At 33.0% G+C, this 17,232-nt stretch overlaps 1 protein-coding gene across 1 annotated transcript in view; it reads left to right on the top strand.

The window, feature by feature from the left end:
- The first annotated feature begins 3,216 nt into the window (after window positions 1-3,216).
- The window catches only part of LOC125070854, a 175,147-nt gene continuing 161,131 nt past the window's right edge, over window positions 3,217-17,232 (top strand). Inside the window, exons 1-2 of the mRNA XM_047680846.1 lie at window positions 3,217-3,463; window positions 4,119-4,250. The gene's annotated coding sequence lies outside the window, so the exon portion shown is untranslated. The remainder of the gene's footprint in view (window positions 3,464-4,118; window positions 4,251-17,232) is intronic.

The raw sequence follows: 17,232 nt of genomic DNA on the forward strand, positions 1-17,232 counted from the left end.
TCTCTTTGAAGCCAATACATTGAAGTCAACGCAAATCACTCGAATAAACTACTGAATTTTGTTATTTAACACCTGTAGTTATAGTTCAAAAGAGTTCGTAAATGATAGCAAATTTAATACTCTATCACAAGGGTATAGATATCAAAATTGAACGGTAAATTTATAACAAGGAGCTATTTTAAATTTAAATCACGTGAATGTAAAATATGAAAAGGATTCTTTTGTAAACTTGTCTGAAGTTTGAAATCGACGATTATGCTTTGTGTTGCTTTTTAATAATACTTTAACTTTCTTTCGAAAGGTAAAAGAATTTTGAATAATATGCTTTTACTTACAATTCTGAGCCGTGATGGCTTAGTGTTAGAATACTTGAGACTTTACCGAAGACTACAGGTTCAAACCTGTAGTACCAGTGAGTTTTCACGTGTTTGTTGTTGTTGTTTGTTGTTCGGCGATGAAGAAAAAAAATGGTGAGAAGTGTTGGATGAAATTTTGCCACACATTGGCCCCACTTTTCAAACATTATAATTAAAAAAAAAATCAACTATTATTACTAGTAATTAAACCACTATTTAGTGGAAGTTCAATAAATTTTCTGGTACTTTCTGGAAAAATATTATTTTTCCAGAAACTTCCTGACTGTGCCAGACCAGTACTGTAAGAATAAGCTATTAATTAATTACGGTCACATTAATACCCATGGGATCTAAGCTGTCAGATGTCTTCGACACGTAATTGACGTCAGTGTATTGATTTTTAGCGGTAGATTAGAAGTTGGTAGTCCTCAAAGGGACTCGCCCAAAACCATATAGAAAGATACAATTACAGGCTACATCAAAATTTTCTATTCCAAAAATATCGGGCTGCAGTTTTTGGATCAATCTCCCACAATTTCTCTACCATAATATATTATAACGTTGATTTAATTATCTGATATACCTGATATAGAGCCGTGGTGAGTGGTTATATGATATTAATCTCAACCGATGATTCTGAGTTCAAATCCGTTGCAAGAACCACTGCATCCATTTGGTTAATTTGTATTTATAATTCGTCGAAAACATCGTGAGAAAACTAGCACGTGGTGGAAGAGAGAGCCAGTCCACCGCATTGAAGAAACGTTGTGTAAGCTTAAAGCCCTCGCCTCCAAATTGAAATGTGGTCTTTGCCCAACAGTGGGACGTTAACAAGCTGTTACTTGATATAACAAGACCTTTACCAATCATTTAGTACGTAATAAAAATTATCATTGAGAAACAAAAAATGCAAATAATTATAATTTAGATTTTTTATTTTATGATATAGGTAGGCGGACAAATGAGTTACTTGATATTAGGTTACCACCGCTCATAGACAATTACGCTATAAGAATTATTGACCATTCTTTTCATTGCCAATGTGCCACCAAACTTGTGAACTAAGATGTTAGGTCCCTTGTGCGTGTAGTTACACCGGCTCCCTCACCCTTCAAACCAGAACACAACAATACTGGGTACTACTGTTTAGAAGTAGCACAAAGCCCTACCACCAAGTAAATATACCTCTAGTTCATAGAGAATACCACCATTTTTTTAAATATCGTTTAAAAAATCAAAATATATAAATATTATCATGGTATCTGTAAAACAATACGTCATATTTTATAAACAAATCTCAAATACCATTTCCATTTGATTTTATTCTGAGTAAAATCGTAAAATGTGTCATTTTATCGATACGCACGGGACTATCACACTTAAATTATCGTTGAACGGCAACAATTAGATAATTCCGTACCCTCAATTCACAGACAATTGACACAAATTCGTGGATGACAGGCAATCATTCTGTCAAACGATTTATAAATTAAAGTGCCTCTGTCGTGACTACCTATATTATGTATATGCTTTTATATTTATAGAAGCTTCTTATCACGATTTCGCCCACATGTGTGTGTTTGCTAGGCCCTCTCGGTATACCTTTTATATACCCCTGACAATATGTATAGAAAATTTCGTGATTATCAGTCAAATAGTTAAGATGTCAAAGTGTTACAAACTCACTGACGTTACAAATATTAAATGGGTAGCAAGAGTTAATCTTTACTAATATTATATAGGTGTAAAATCTGTTTGTTTGTACGTAGGTAATCTTCGGAACTAAATGTCATATTCTCAAATTTTGTCACTTGTACAGAAAGCTAAGTTAATTTCAAACGCAATGGTGTATTAAATATATTTATATAATTTAAATAATAATCTTTTTTTATATTATTCATTTTCACCCGTGCAAAACCAGGGTTGATCGTTAGTTTCTATTTTTTAATTTATGATTAGTAAAGTATAACAAAAAAATTTATTAACTTTGATGAATTAAATAAGTATTAAAAAAAATTAATTAATACAACTATTGCACAAAACATGCAACGCGTGGAATGGTGGCAAGAATGCTGGCAACATTATCCCTTTAAATCGCAATTTCTATTCTCTGAACGAAAAATTAAGCTTCCAATGGTAATACGACGATCTTTTAAGTTTTATAAACAAAACAAACGGAATTTATGATTTTAGTATATTATATGCAAACAAATCTAGTGACTTTTGTCATCCAGTGGTGGATGAAATGCCCCATAGAACACCAAGCATCCCGATCACGGGCAGCCCGCATCAGTCCCATACCTGCCACGTTTTTGAAATCGCCCAACGTGACTTGATTATTTAAAAAAAAGGCTTAAAATTATTTTTCATGATTGCGCTCCTTTTCTTTAGGAAACCATCGTCCATTTTATTATATTTCATTAAATCAATATTGTAAATTTATTAATTTTTTCATTACAACAATTGGTATTTCAAAGGTATGAAATTAGATATTTTATTCTAATTGGAATCTGATATTCATTTCGTAAGCGTTTCAATAAAGTCATTAATACAGCAGTATTATCGATTGCCTAGCAATAAAACGTACCGTGTAATTCCTTAGACGTTTGATAAACAAATGCACTCTTAATCTCTAACCTGTGCAGACAAAACCCTTATCCTCGCTGCAGCCGTCTCCCACCCTACCTGCGCAACCATCTCATTTCCCCATAAGCCATACTTCATCCATCTCATTCCCACCTCAAAATTACATTCGGCCATTTTCGCTTATGCTCGAATGCAATAGCCGGTGTGTCCCGCAGCTAAACATAATTTTCAGTCAGTCGCTACCCGGCCGTCAGAGGGACTGTGTCGCTGCCGGCCGCCTCTCCCGCGCTCGAAACATCGTAACTGCATCGGCCTGTTTGTATAGGGATGTTTGTTCCTAGATAGTGCGCCCTAAAAACCCTGACTCGACGGATTGCTATCAGTGTTGTGAGATAACTCGAGTGCATTGAACTTAGGTATTAAAAAAAGTCGTGAATGTGTCGGTTTGATGGTCTTAGATGATGAAACAAGTGGTTTCGATAAAAACGGATGTGGTAGAGATTTGTTTGATTCTATCAAAGGTAAATACTGACATACATTAGGCGAATGGTAATATTGGAGCGTTGCCGACTTTGTAGATGTCTGACAACGTTTAATGGAGGGAACTTGCGTGTAACGTTAGAACGGAAACATGAAATGATTTAATTTCGACCGAGTATTATGGCTTTCAGAAACGGGGAAAGTTAGTGAATTCGGAATACGATATTCCCTCGAAATATCGCGAATGGCTTTCGTGTATTCGAGTTGAAAATAAACCAACATACGATAAATATATATCGAATAAATTGTGAAATAAAATTTGACATGTGGGAAGAACAAAAGATTAATGAACGAATAATTCAAGCTTTTAATAAAACGAACTACAATGGTGCATTGTTTATAATCGAGGGATAGATTTCTATAGTTTACGAATAATGTCCGTAGGTAAAAACAATACGGTTGATATCAAAAATCAATTAGTAACCAACCGGGGTACAATATCAATTGAAATTTCGACACGGTTATTGGTTAATGACCCGTTGCGGTCAATTCATTAGTTCACGTGAAGTATACTATCATCAATTTAAAAAATACCCACAGGGAGTCAGATTTCACCAACAATCCGACGTATCTCATTAAACCCACGCAAGACCATCAAACCGGCGGCAATGAAAATTTTAATTTCGCTTTCAACAGTTACAACATACACAACAATTGACTGAACTCGTCGATACGAGTAATAACGTAAACTGTGACGAAGATTATGTGGAAAGTGATTAAGCTCTGAACGTAAGAGAATATCCGCACTTGAGATTATTAATCCGCAAAGTAAGTTTTGGATATTTTCACTTAATTCCGTTTATGTTAATTTCCGCTGTTCTCTGAAGATTGTTTAAAAGAAATTCGAAAACGAAAGATAGTCACGTTTCGTTCTTTCAATTACTCACTTAAATATATCGTTATTATATTTCCATTTTAATGATGCCATTCGCTTTATGTTTACTAAGATGGCTTGTTTATTGATTTATTGAAATACAAAATGATATTTTAATACTTTATCGTTATGTTAATATTTATAAGGTGAAATTTTTGTATTAGAAAATTCATTTTTTATTTAGAACGAGACATTATTTTCGAATCGGATGTTGATCTCGTGGGACTTGGACTTGAAATTATTCACAATCTTCAACAGCTTAGAATCTTGTTACAATCCAACAAGATTTATTGTACTACGATAAAGGTAGGCAGGCTGGCAATAATTAGGTCCATTTGTAAGTCTTCAATAATTTTAATAAGACCATGAGTTTAGTGGTATCCAGACTCTATGTCGACAAAGTCTAACCATTGTTAGTAACATATATAATTAAACTATATAGCAGTTTTTATTGTATTATATATAAGTAATCACACTAATTATAATCATTACTGGTCATTGATATCTTTATATTGCCATTCACTCATTATTATACGTCCAAATAAAAACAGGTACTTACCGCATATTAGAATATTAATAATATTAGTTTCCGTATTTGGTCGCATTGTATACGTTAATATTCTAACATTACCGAATTGCTAATAAATTAAAAAGCACATATATATGTTATTTATTTATTCATATTCAAAAAACTTATATCTAACATTACAGTACCCTAACCCAATGCGTTAGGTAAGTTCACTACCAAAACATTATTGTAATAATTCCTCAGTTTACATTTTAATTTATAAATATAAATCAATTTATAAAATCCCATAAAAAATAAATATAATATCAATAATTCAAAATCAAAATAGTAAAATAAACAAAAATTAAAACACGCGAAATAACATTCAATAAACAATAACAAAATTAAATATTTATATTACATTTAAAAATTAATTAATTAATTAATTAATATATATATATATATCAAAATTATAACTTCAATATCAAATGTAATCATTTCATATCGTTGAATCTTGCAAATAAAGTAAATTAAATACACTGCTTACTTACTTACATAGATACGTAACCTAACATACTTGATAAACATTCATACAACCACATACATATATCTTCACAATTTTTTTGGATAAACTTGATGTAAAGCGTTGTCATAAAGAACGTTACTAACGCAACTTTGACAACTTATGACTAACTTGACTATAGCTTATGTTTTATGGTATTTTATCTGGCCAATATCTAAACTAATATTATTATTGCGAAATTTGTAGTTCTTCCTGTATGTTGTTCTTTGAGCAGAGATGGCCCAGTGGTTAGAACGCGTGCATCTTAACCGATGATTTCGGGTTCACGCCCAGGCAAGCGCCACTGAATTTTCATGCGCTTAATTTGTGTTTATAATTCATCTCACTCTCGGCGGTGAAGGAAAACATCGTGAGGAAACCTGCATGTGTCTGTCACATGTGTATTTCACCAACCCGCATTGGAGCAGCGTGGTGGAATATGTTCCAAACCTTCTCCTCAAAGGGAAAGGAGGCCTTAGCCCAGCAGTGGGAAATTTACAGGCTGCTAATGTTGTTCTTTCACGGCCAAACGACTGCACCGAATTTAATGTAATTTATTATGAAGCAAACTTGAACCCCAATACAAAGGATTTTAACACCTAACACCCAATACCTTAAACCTGAGCGAAGCCAGGAACGACAACTAGTATTATACACGAATAGGTGAATATACAGTTTATTTAACAATGAAAATGAAACATTAATGGTGTAGTCAATATTTTCTTTAAATACTAGCTGAACCTGCAGCTTCGCTCTAGTGGAATTCAGTCTGTGACGAAAATTCTTCAAGAACTTGTAGATATCTTCCCTTATCCTCAACCTTAAAAAGTAGCCTATGCTCGTCCTTGGGGCTTAAGCTTGAATTGTATCCATTATCATCTATTTAGTTGTTTAACACTTACAGCATAACAAACAAACATACTTACATTCGCATTATTTTATAGCTCCTAATTGTTGTATTATTTTCTTTTTATTTTGTATTTTTTTTTAAGTAATTTGATTTCAAAAATGATACTAAAAGACTCAAATGAGTCAACTCTGCAGGAAAATTGCTGACTTTTTTTTTAATTAACTATGATTTTCCTCCATTAGTCTAATTTACAGAACATAATATTATTATCAGAATTGTTCACTGGTATATGTTTTTGCATTTTTTATTATGTAAATCCTATTTAAAGTAATAAATAAGAAGCAATAATTAATTCTGAAGAAATTACGATTTTATTGGGCTATAATATGGCAATACTACGTCGCTTGGGATTCGAGGAAATTATTGAATTCAATGTCGGAAAATACTATCGAGAAAATATTCCAGAATCTTAGCCAGATAGAGTTATAATTAAGAATGTTAAAAAAAAGGATATAATTATAACAAATAACACACGTTGCAGGCAAGTTACACAGCTATTTAAAACAAACCCGAAGAAATTATTGAAAAAAAATGTTTTTTAACCAGTCAGCCGTACATAATGAGACAGCTCTCTTAAAATGAAACATCTCAAAGAAGATTTGAGCGGGAAAAAATGTGGCTGTATCGGCTTCTTTTCATTAAAGAACATTAGAGTTCGTAAGATGAAAAATGAAAAATAAATAAAAGCCTACACTGTAGGCTTCTGAGGGAACTTCGAGGGCAATGGTTTTTATTTTAGAATTTTTATGTGGACTTATTTCGAGCCTCTGTCAGGGTTGTGGCATGATTAATTTCGTTTGCGAGCTATGAATAAATTTTTAAAATTCAAAATAAAAATATGACAAAAGAAGTTTAAAGTTTTTTTATTTTATAAATAGAAAATAATATTGCAGTTTATTTTTTTTTTAAATAATTTCATTTCATTTTTGTGAATATTAAATTTACTATTGTGTATCGCGACTTTGTTTGTTAATTAGTTGTTTATACTATGGTGCGATGGATAAACGATAAATGCAAGTAAATATTTCTGGGTAGAGCAAAATGATTTGAGAAAAAAGTATTATTAAAGTTAAAAATTTAAATGCACAATAATAATAATAAATAATTAATAAATATTGGACAACATCACATACATTACTCTGATCCCAATGTAGCTAAAGTGTTATGGAAAATCAGAAGTAACGATGGTACCAAAAACACCCAGACCCAAGACAACATAGAAATCTAACGAACTTTTTCTACATCGACTCGGCCGGGAATCGAACCCGTAACCTCGGAATAGCGTACCCATGAAAACCGGTGTACACAATACTCGACCACGGAGGTCGTCAAAACAAAACAGAATTACTTACGAAAATTCCAAAAATTACTTAACAACAATCCAGTCATCTCTGTATTTAACGTCGATTAGTTATATGTATATATATTTAGATAGAGTGTCGTACTACAAAGGAACTAAAACGAACGAGCCAACTTTATTATCTTGGTGTGCGTGACAGCTACGCTGGATATTCTCTCACACTCACCAAACATCTTATTATTTTACTAGTGTGCGTGTACTTACTGGCCAACCGTTGGCTACATTTTATTTCAATACGTGCTTATCTTTCATAGTCTATGTAGACAAATAAATATTTAAAGATATCGATTATTAAATTAAAAAAAAAAAATCCTTTCACTTTAAACTAGCGCTTAGTAGCGCTTAATGGCGTTTAATAGACGCTTCTACTTGTTAACATATCAGTAATTGATAAAATTTAAGTGACAGCAAAGTGAAACACGCGTCGTTTCACATTAAAGGGAAATTATTACTAAATGGATTCGCTTTCAATTCTGTATTCGCTTTTGTTGCGTCACTTTAATGCTCCCGCTACTCTATCTGCCTTTTGTAAATCAAAAAGAGGTTCTCGGCCTGAACCAAAATTGTCCAGTCGCAAGCATGAAAATCGAGCAAACTGTACATATGTTTTTATTTTGTGCTACTAATGCTGTGTGTGTAAGCATAAAAGAAAAACGAGCCCAGAACTCCAGATCGGACCAGAAATTCTGACTCTGTGGCCTTAAATCAAGACACTATACCAACGAGGCAGTCAATAATATTAATAATAAAATAAAATAATAATATCATTCTGACACACGGTGTTGCATCAACGAAAGCTCCAAATATTCTCAAGTTAAGAGGAAGCTTTTGAAATTTACGGAAAGTTCCATTTTTTCATACCCTTAATCATACTTACTTAATTACATTAATTAGTGTTAAAAGCTTTGATAAAAATCAAGTCTTACAAAGCTCACCAAATAAGTATATAAGTTCCGTACAGAATTAAACCAAACAAGGATACCCACTGTATAAAGCCTTCGCGATCACTAGCCAATAATAACTCACGTATTCCACAATCTGATTCGGATTCCCTCTCTTCTCTTGAAGTAATCAGAACGATCTGACCAAGTTCGAAATAAGCGAGTTAAACTTATTCAAATCGTGTCACCACATTTATGCTAAGTGAAAAATCAAGCACGACTTCAGAAACTAACTTAATATAAATAAAACTTCGTAATGGATAGAAGTTTTAATATGTTAAATGCTAGTTCACGAACAATACTTGTCACTGATTTTTCTCCAAGAGTACCTTTTTATGTAGTTTATTAGTTTTGGGTGGGTATTACTAGGGCAATTGAAATGTTAGACTTTGATTGTTTGGATGTATCGGACGGATACTAATTTAGGTTTGTGTTGGCGCCAATGGACTTAGGTCTAATTGTCATCAGTTCATTGACCCTTTATGGTATTTTCGAATTCAGAGTTGACTGCACCCTTCTAGCGCTTAACTAGCTTATCAATGTTTTTGAGTACATTTGTTTAAATTGGAACATTATTTTTTTATGCTGACGGTACATATTCATTAGGATATTCAAAAAGTATGATTTTAAACCACAATTAATAGCATAATATACCTATTTTTGTATTAACAAAATTGAGTTAAAATTTATTTTTAATATCAGCTTATCTCCACTATTGTTTCAATAAAAATACAATAATAATATTTACATTTTTCTTCCCCTAATTATCTTATTCTACAATTATTTCCTCAACGTATTGTTTAACTTGAGTTGACCACACATCGATTTGTATTTCACATTGTATTATCGTCTCTATTCATATTGTTTTAAGGATGTTATTTCTTTGTATTATAATTGTTATTTACTTGATAGAGGCGACATTTGCCATCGCCTGTTTGAATACATAATGTCTTGTCCGGAGATAATGATGCTAAGACGGTCGAGAACTATTCCTCTCATTAGGGAGATCTAACATTAATGGTTTTTCGAAAGAGTATTATACATTAATTACATTCCTTTGAAACGGTATTTAAATTTAACTTTGGTACAGCGAAATTGTCTTAATATTGGTGACTATATGGCAAAATGTCTCTAAACTTAACCATTAAAAAATAAGCAACATTATATAGATGAAAAATAAAGCATGGATCATCGTTGATCGTTGATTCAATTTCATTGTATGTTATCGACATAAGTTTGTAAATTAATTGCAGGAGAAAAGTAACTATGGAGTTTTAGCTAGTTCTTCTCCGTTGAATCTGTATATCGAAGCAGCGGTTGTTTTATTGTTAATTAATTGTCATCTGCAACTTTGCTCTCGTTTTAGGGTTCGGTGGTCAGGTTTTAGATGTAAAAAAGTATTCTTTGTAAGTATTACAATTTAGTTTATTTACCACAGGTGAAAAATGTTACTGCCGATCTCAAGTATTGCACATTCAAGATCAGCCGCAGTTGATACTGTTAAGGCAGTTTGGGGTGATATAAGCGTTTCTCCCAAGATGGTCGATCAAAATACATATCTAAAGATTCCTAATTTGAAAATGCAAATATTATAAATATTGCGTAAAATGGAGTTAATAAATATAAATTTATTAACTCCATTTTACGCAATATTTAATTCCAATAATCATTATATCAACTTTTTAAATTAAAAAATTGATGATATAAGAATAATTTTATTTAAATTTTGAATTAAAATCGAATGTGACAATTCAAAACAAAAAGGTAGTGAAACTTTAAGCCAAATAAATAAAAATAAAACCAACGTATGTAAACACAGAGATAATAAGACCTTAAAAGGAAAATGTTGTAGGTAGTCAGCGCATAAGGAGAATATATGTGCTGGATACCTAAGATCTATGATCTGATCTAATTTTATTTATAATTTATCATCTCATCATTTGTAGTCATATTTTTTGATAATTTAATAATTTTTTTGTGTCTTTCCAAACTTTAAATATTTAGAAATACGCTAAAATTTCATGTTTTTTCCTTTAATATAATAAAAATATCTTTTTTTTTTTATAAAGTACCCGATTAAACAAATTATTCTGATATAATAATATAACGAAAAAAACAAAGTAACTCTATCGGTCTGTTACATTTTTATGGCCAAATCACCGGACCGAATTTGATGAAATTTTGGTATGCAGTATAGTTGAACCCGAAGGAAGGACCCTTAATTTTTTTACACCAATAACCTGACGTCCAGTCCCTTAAGCGCGAGCGAAACCGCGGACATCATCATTTTTTTAAATATGTTTGTTATGTTTTCATGATGATCTTATATTTTAAACATAAGTCGATCTTGACAACCTCCGTAGTCAAGTAGCGTGTCCACCGGTTTTCATGGGTACGCGCCACTCCGAGATCCCGGGCTCGATTCCCGGCCGAGTCAATGTAAAAAAGTTGATTAGTTTTTTATGTTGTCTTGGGTCTGGGTGTTTGTGGTACCGTCGTTACTTCTGATTATCCATAACACAAGTGCTTTAGCTACTTGCATTGGGATCAGAGTAATGTATGTGATGTTGCCCAATATTTATTTATTTATCTTAATATCGTTTTTAGTTCCCAGTTAATCAAATCGTTGTATTGAATATTTACCTCTTCCTCCATAGTCGAAGTAAAGTTTGATCTCGATCGTATTTCACAACACACATACATTTATGGTTCCTGCAATAAAAATCACTTTATTCACATTCTGTACAATAGAAAACAATTCGATATTAAACTGAAAGGGTATTCTAATTTCGTTTGTAATGTAATCAATATAAGGTCGTTTATTGATTGCATAGTTTTCGGTTTCACGTCTTCGTTGCATGCTGTAGTGGTTCCATACTAATGTTTAGATGTTGGTTCAATTACTAAAACGTTTATTATGATCCGATGTTTAAGGTAAACTTGGGCTATTTTAAATTCTTTGATCTCTCCGAACGTTAACATAAAGGGTCATTGTCGGGAATATGGTGTGTAATGTTTTCCTTTGATAGTCAATTTTAGTAATATTAATAGTACAGCCGAGGTGGCTCAGTTGTTAGAACATGTGAATCTCTATAAAAAGTTGCCAGTTCAAACGATGACGGGGGAAGAAAATTTCAATCACCGAAAATTAAAATTGTAGAGTGGTAGTAGCTCAAATCGTTTTTGACAAAAAGGAGGTCGGAGAGTGGTATTAATTTAATTTTGGTAGGGCTTTTTTCAAACCTATCTGGGTACGAGTGGTACCCAGATAATGTTAGTTTCGACTGCCAAAATATACTTAGTATTTTTGTGTTACGGTTTGAAGTGTGAGTGAGCCAGTATACACACAAGGGACATGACATCTTAGCTCCCAAGGTTGGTGCCCAACTTGCTCCCAACTTACCATCCGTTTGCGCCTCCGTCTACAATTACATAAAATATACATATATATATATATCGTAATAACCAGTATAATTTGAACTCGGCGTTTGTAATAAAAACAAACCATTAGATAAAGCTATATTTGATAAAACCATTATTTTTCTATGTACAAACATAACAATACATTTCCACTTTTTAATACAATTTAATGGCATCATCAAAGTCATAAGTCATTTATGATCGTAATTACTACGGTCTCATCAAAATCCTTCTCGAAACTTCTTTATGGCGGTCATAATTTAATTTGGATTGTAATACGAGTAAATTAAAATAGACGTAACGTACAATAAAATATGCTTTACGACAAATAACATTTTAAATTCGCATCATAAATAACACGCATGAACTGGTATGGAAAACAGAAGTTTATACAATAACGTAAACGTTTTATGTACGAATGGATTTGAATAAGTTCGTTGATAACTTTTAAAGTATTGTTAAGTGATACTTCCGAAACTGAAATGCTACTTGGCAAGTAATAAGGTGACGTTATTGGCGATCACACAATGTGATCACTCGATATCGAAGATAATATTAGTTTAGATATATTTATTTTAGATGCAGCTTTTTTTTTAATAGGCAGGCAAACTGAAAAATTGTGGTACCTGGTACCAGGTGGTACTGCTCATAGACATTGGCGAGAAAATTTGCGTTACGCGTGCATCTTGGCCGGTGACTGCAGGTTCAACCCCAGGCAAGCATCGCTGTTTTTCCATGAGCTTTTGTAATTATAATTTATCTCGTGAGAAATCTGCACGTGGCTAATTTCAATGAAATTTGACCACATGAGTATCTACTAACCTGCATTAGAAGCAGCGTGGTGAAATAAGCTTCTCTTCCAAGGGACTAAAACTCCCTCAGTTTCCAGCCCAACGGGATAAGTGCTTTGACGTACACAACCTTCAAAGTGGGATACAACGTAGAGTATATTATGATTGGGTGGTACCAATCCAGATATGTGTTCACAGGGCCTTGCCGCCAAGTGCAAATATAACACATAGTAAAGAAGGCACTTAGTAGAAAAGGCCATCGTACAATTTCTCATATATTCAAACAAACATAATTGTTCAACTTTATATTTATGATGTTAATTAAAATGCAATTTATTCTTTTATTTGATCATTTAAAAAATATGTAACTTTAAATTATTACAGACAACGCCAGTAAATTAACAATTAGTTCAATGTAATAAATATTCTTCATCAACTCAACTCAGTCTTCGGCATCATAATAAACTCAAATTATATATCAAACTTCGGAGTCGTAAAAAATTCTTGATGTCATTACGAAGAGTCCACTAAGAACTTATGAATTAAATGTAAATGATATTTCTCTTATAGAAACGTAATTTAATTACTGTGAAAACTCAGTGATGTTTGTCCGTATTTGAACTGGCGATCTTAGAATACAAACCTCATATTATATCCACTGAACTATCATCATCATCTTTCTGCCCTTATCCCAATTTTACTTGGGGTCGGCGCAGCGTGTCTTCTTCTTCCATAGTTCTCTCTCGGACGTCATCTCACAAGTAACATTCTTTCTAACCATATCGTCTTTCACACAATCCATCCATCGTTTCTTTGGTCGTCCCCTACATATATTATATCCACTGAACTAAACAGCAGTTTATCTATTTCATTCGACATAACTTGGTAACCTTCAAAGAAATAGTCTACTCATTTTTTAAAAGCCGGTGACCTACCTGCTCTGTTTTGCAAATGTCCACGAGAGGTGATAGTCACTTTTCATCAGGTGACCGTAACCTAACTGTTTGCCCGCAAGTATATACTTTTCTTTTTGTGGAGAAAAATCCAAGCCAAAGACGGGCTAGTAGTTAAAGTATATGAATATTTGCCGAAGGTTATATGTTCAAGCCCGGGGAAAGCACCACTGAATTTTCACGTTCCTAATTATCTTTATAATTAATCTCATCATCTTAGCGGTAAAAGAAAATAGTTTAAGAAATCCTGCATGTGTCGGACGATATTCTGATCCACTAACCTCTATTGAATTAGTGAGGTGATATAAGTTCTAAGCTTTTTCCGTTAGAGGACTAGGCTTGAAGCCTAGTCCTATATTAACTTTTTTATAAGTAAACAGTATATCACTTCTATACGAAACGTTTTCTTAGGTCATCGTATCTCCAGTACATATTTTATTAAAAAAGTTCAAACATTTCGTCACCACAGCTAAAAGTTTCGCTAATGTCAGTATATATTAAATATTTTCGTCATTAAATTCCAAAAGTCGTTTCATTTAAGTTGTAAAAAAAGAGTCAAATTAAATTATGTATACATAAATATTTTTGAATTTTATATTATAGTATATTAATATATTGTTTGAAGACGAATAGTATTCTAATGGTTGTCGGTCACTTACAAACACAGCCATTGTATTTGAAGACTTATTTCATCATCGCTATATCCATCACTTGATTTTTTTATATTTAATATTATACCAGCTTACGCCTGCGGTTTTGCTCGCATATTAGAAGAGAGAGAAGTGCAATTGTTAGAGATAAATGTTATGTACAGCCGTTCTAGTGTGATTGATTAACAAGCATATATCCATACAAATTTTCACATTTATAATATTAGTAAGATCTGTTTTGTAATCCTGACGGACTTCGGTCACGGTTCAAATATGTGCAGTTAGTATACATCTATTCTCTTAATCTCAAAATCCGATGGGTCGACAGGATCAACGGCTTAAGGCACTTTCTCAGGCTCGGGAGTGTTAATACTACCAATTCCCAAACTTCAGGTTGCAATTGACACTCAATTACTTTTATCAGCTCGACCTGGAGTTCGAAACCAGGACAGAGGGATCAGCATTCTTTTAAGCTAGCAATGTTCTGACTAAAGTTCACCCTTAACATTTCAATGTTTAGTTAATTACGCACGAAATATTATGAGTTTTTTTTTATGATATCGGTAGGCGGACAAGCAAATGCCCCACCTGATGGTAAGCGGTCACCACCGCCCATAGACAATGGCGTTGTAAGAAATATTAACCATTCCTTACATCACCAATGCGCCACCAACCTTGGGAATTAAGATGTTACGTCCCTTGAGCCGGTAGTTACACTGGCTCACTCACCCTTCAAACTGGAACACAACAATACCGAGTACAACTGCTTGGCGGTAAAATATCTGATGAGTGGGAGGTACTTACCCAGATGGGCTTTCTCAAAGCCCTACCACCAAGTAAAACAGTCAAAGGTATGCGCAAAATCTGGTGCACTCTCTACACAGATCAAACGCATTAACTATAGTAGTACTAACTTCCTAAAACGAGGAATTCATTGTCTATGCCCAGACCGCCAATAAAAAATTATTGTCAAAAGAACCCGAAAACTATTAATCACCCGAAATAAATGGATGGCCGTTGATCACCATTTACTATCGGGTTTGATCGTCCACCTACCTTCATACATATATCTATCATATTGCTTTTTTATTTTTATTATCTACTTCTAATTGTTTTTAAACTTTTGTAAAACGTAGAGGAATTGCTATGAATATGGTAAATCAATGTTGTCGGATTCGATAACCTCTTCTTCAAAAAAAGCCACTTCAAATATAATCAGGTATTCAGCGATGGCATCTATGCTTGTCAGCCCTTTAACGGTATAAGGAATTTTTCAAATTTTTCCAGTACTAGTCCATTCTATGGACAGTAGTTTTGAGTAATTATAAAGTGCTGATGTATTTAATCAACTCGCTTTAAGCGAATTTATGCAAGAAATATAAAATATTTAGAAAAAAAAATTAATAAACCTAAACGCATATAGGTATCTTGATTTAAAATTCTCTATACATATTTTCATGACAAGATTTATACTTAAGATTGGATAGTTTAACGGTTGAATCTCAGGAACTAACAGTTCGATTTGAATAATTCTTTTTGCGTTAGATCGCCGGTTTATTGAGGAAGGTTATTGGCTATATAATTTTACGCCACGACCCTAAGGAGCAGTAACCATAAACGTCAACCATTACGGCTAACAGTTTGAAGCAGGTACGTACGATCCAAATTTAAGGCGGATATAACCGCGGGGCAGCTTGTTATTTATCAACTATTGTCCGTCTGTTTGTCTGTTATCTTATTGAGACTAAATCACTAAACTGATCGTTATGGAATTTCAAGAATTAGCTGGGAACCTAAAGGTGGAGTTAGATATGATAATTTATGGGATCAAGTCACGAAGAAAAGCTGTTATATTATAATTCGTACTCATATTATAAATGCGTAATTGACTCTTTCTGTCTCTAACGCTTTCACTGTTAAGCCAAATTTACACCACGTAATGAGCTTGAACTGTAAAAAAGACAAGTTAGTTTTTCATTTAATTCACCCCTCAAGGAAGTAAAGTAAAGATAGAAAGAAAAAAAAAGATAGAAAAGTTTATTTAGGAGACGGCACAATTAATTATTCAATCTACAAAAAGAAAAACAATGATAGTTAACGTGTCCTATATAGGTGTACCATTCAGCTTCCAAGTTGGGTTCCAAGAACCCAATGCTGATTTTCAATGGTACCCTATGTGGTTAAGACGGGCTGTGACAATATATACTAATATTGAATATAAATACTTAAACATAGACTAACAATATAGTATGTAGATTTGTGGACAAGTTCTTCAATTTTAAAGTTGTAAATATGTAAAAGATTTGAATGACTAAAGAATGACATTGACATGCAGGTAAAGTCAAAGCATCAGCTTGTTTCGTAAACAAACAGCAAATGGATACTTGGTGGTAGTGCTTTGTGCGAGCCTATATGAGTAGGTACCACCCATCAGGTAATCTACTTAGTATTGGTGTATCCTATATTGAAGGTTTAATAAACTAGTGTAACTCCAAGCTCAGAGACATAACAATTCAATGGCCATGGTTGGAAGCCCATTATATTATAACGTGCGTCTGTGTATATTTTACTAAAAAAAGCTTAAAACTAGGCCACAAAAAACCATTGAGCATCAAGCAACAGAAAGAATTGCAAAACGAAACGAGCCGACCATAAAATTCAGGTGACATAAAAACAATAAACAATTGAACAACAAAACTACAGAAAGCAAATCAAACAAGAACTGGGACGAGCACTTTATCCTAAGTACCGTGTTTCATTTTGCTATTGTCCGATAGAAAT

Source organism: Vanessa atalanta, chromosome 18 (assembly GCF_905147765.1).
Source record: "Vanessa atalanta chromosome 18, ilVanAtal1.2, whole genome shotgun sequence".
Taxonomy (NCBI): Eukaryota; Metazoa; Arthropoda; class Insecta; order Lepidoptera; family Nymphalidae; genus Vanessa; species Vanessa atalanta.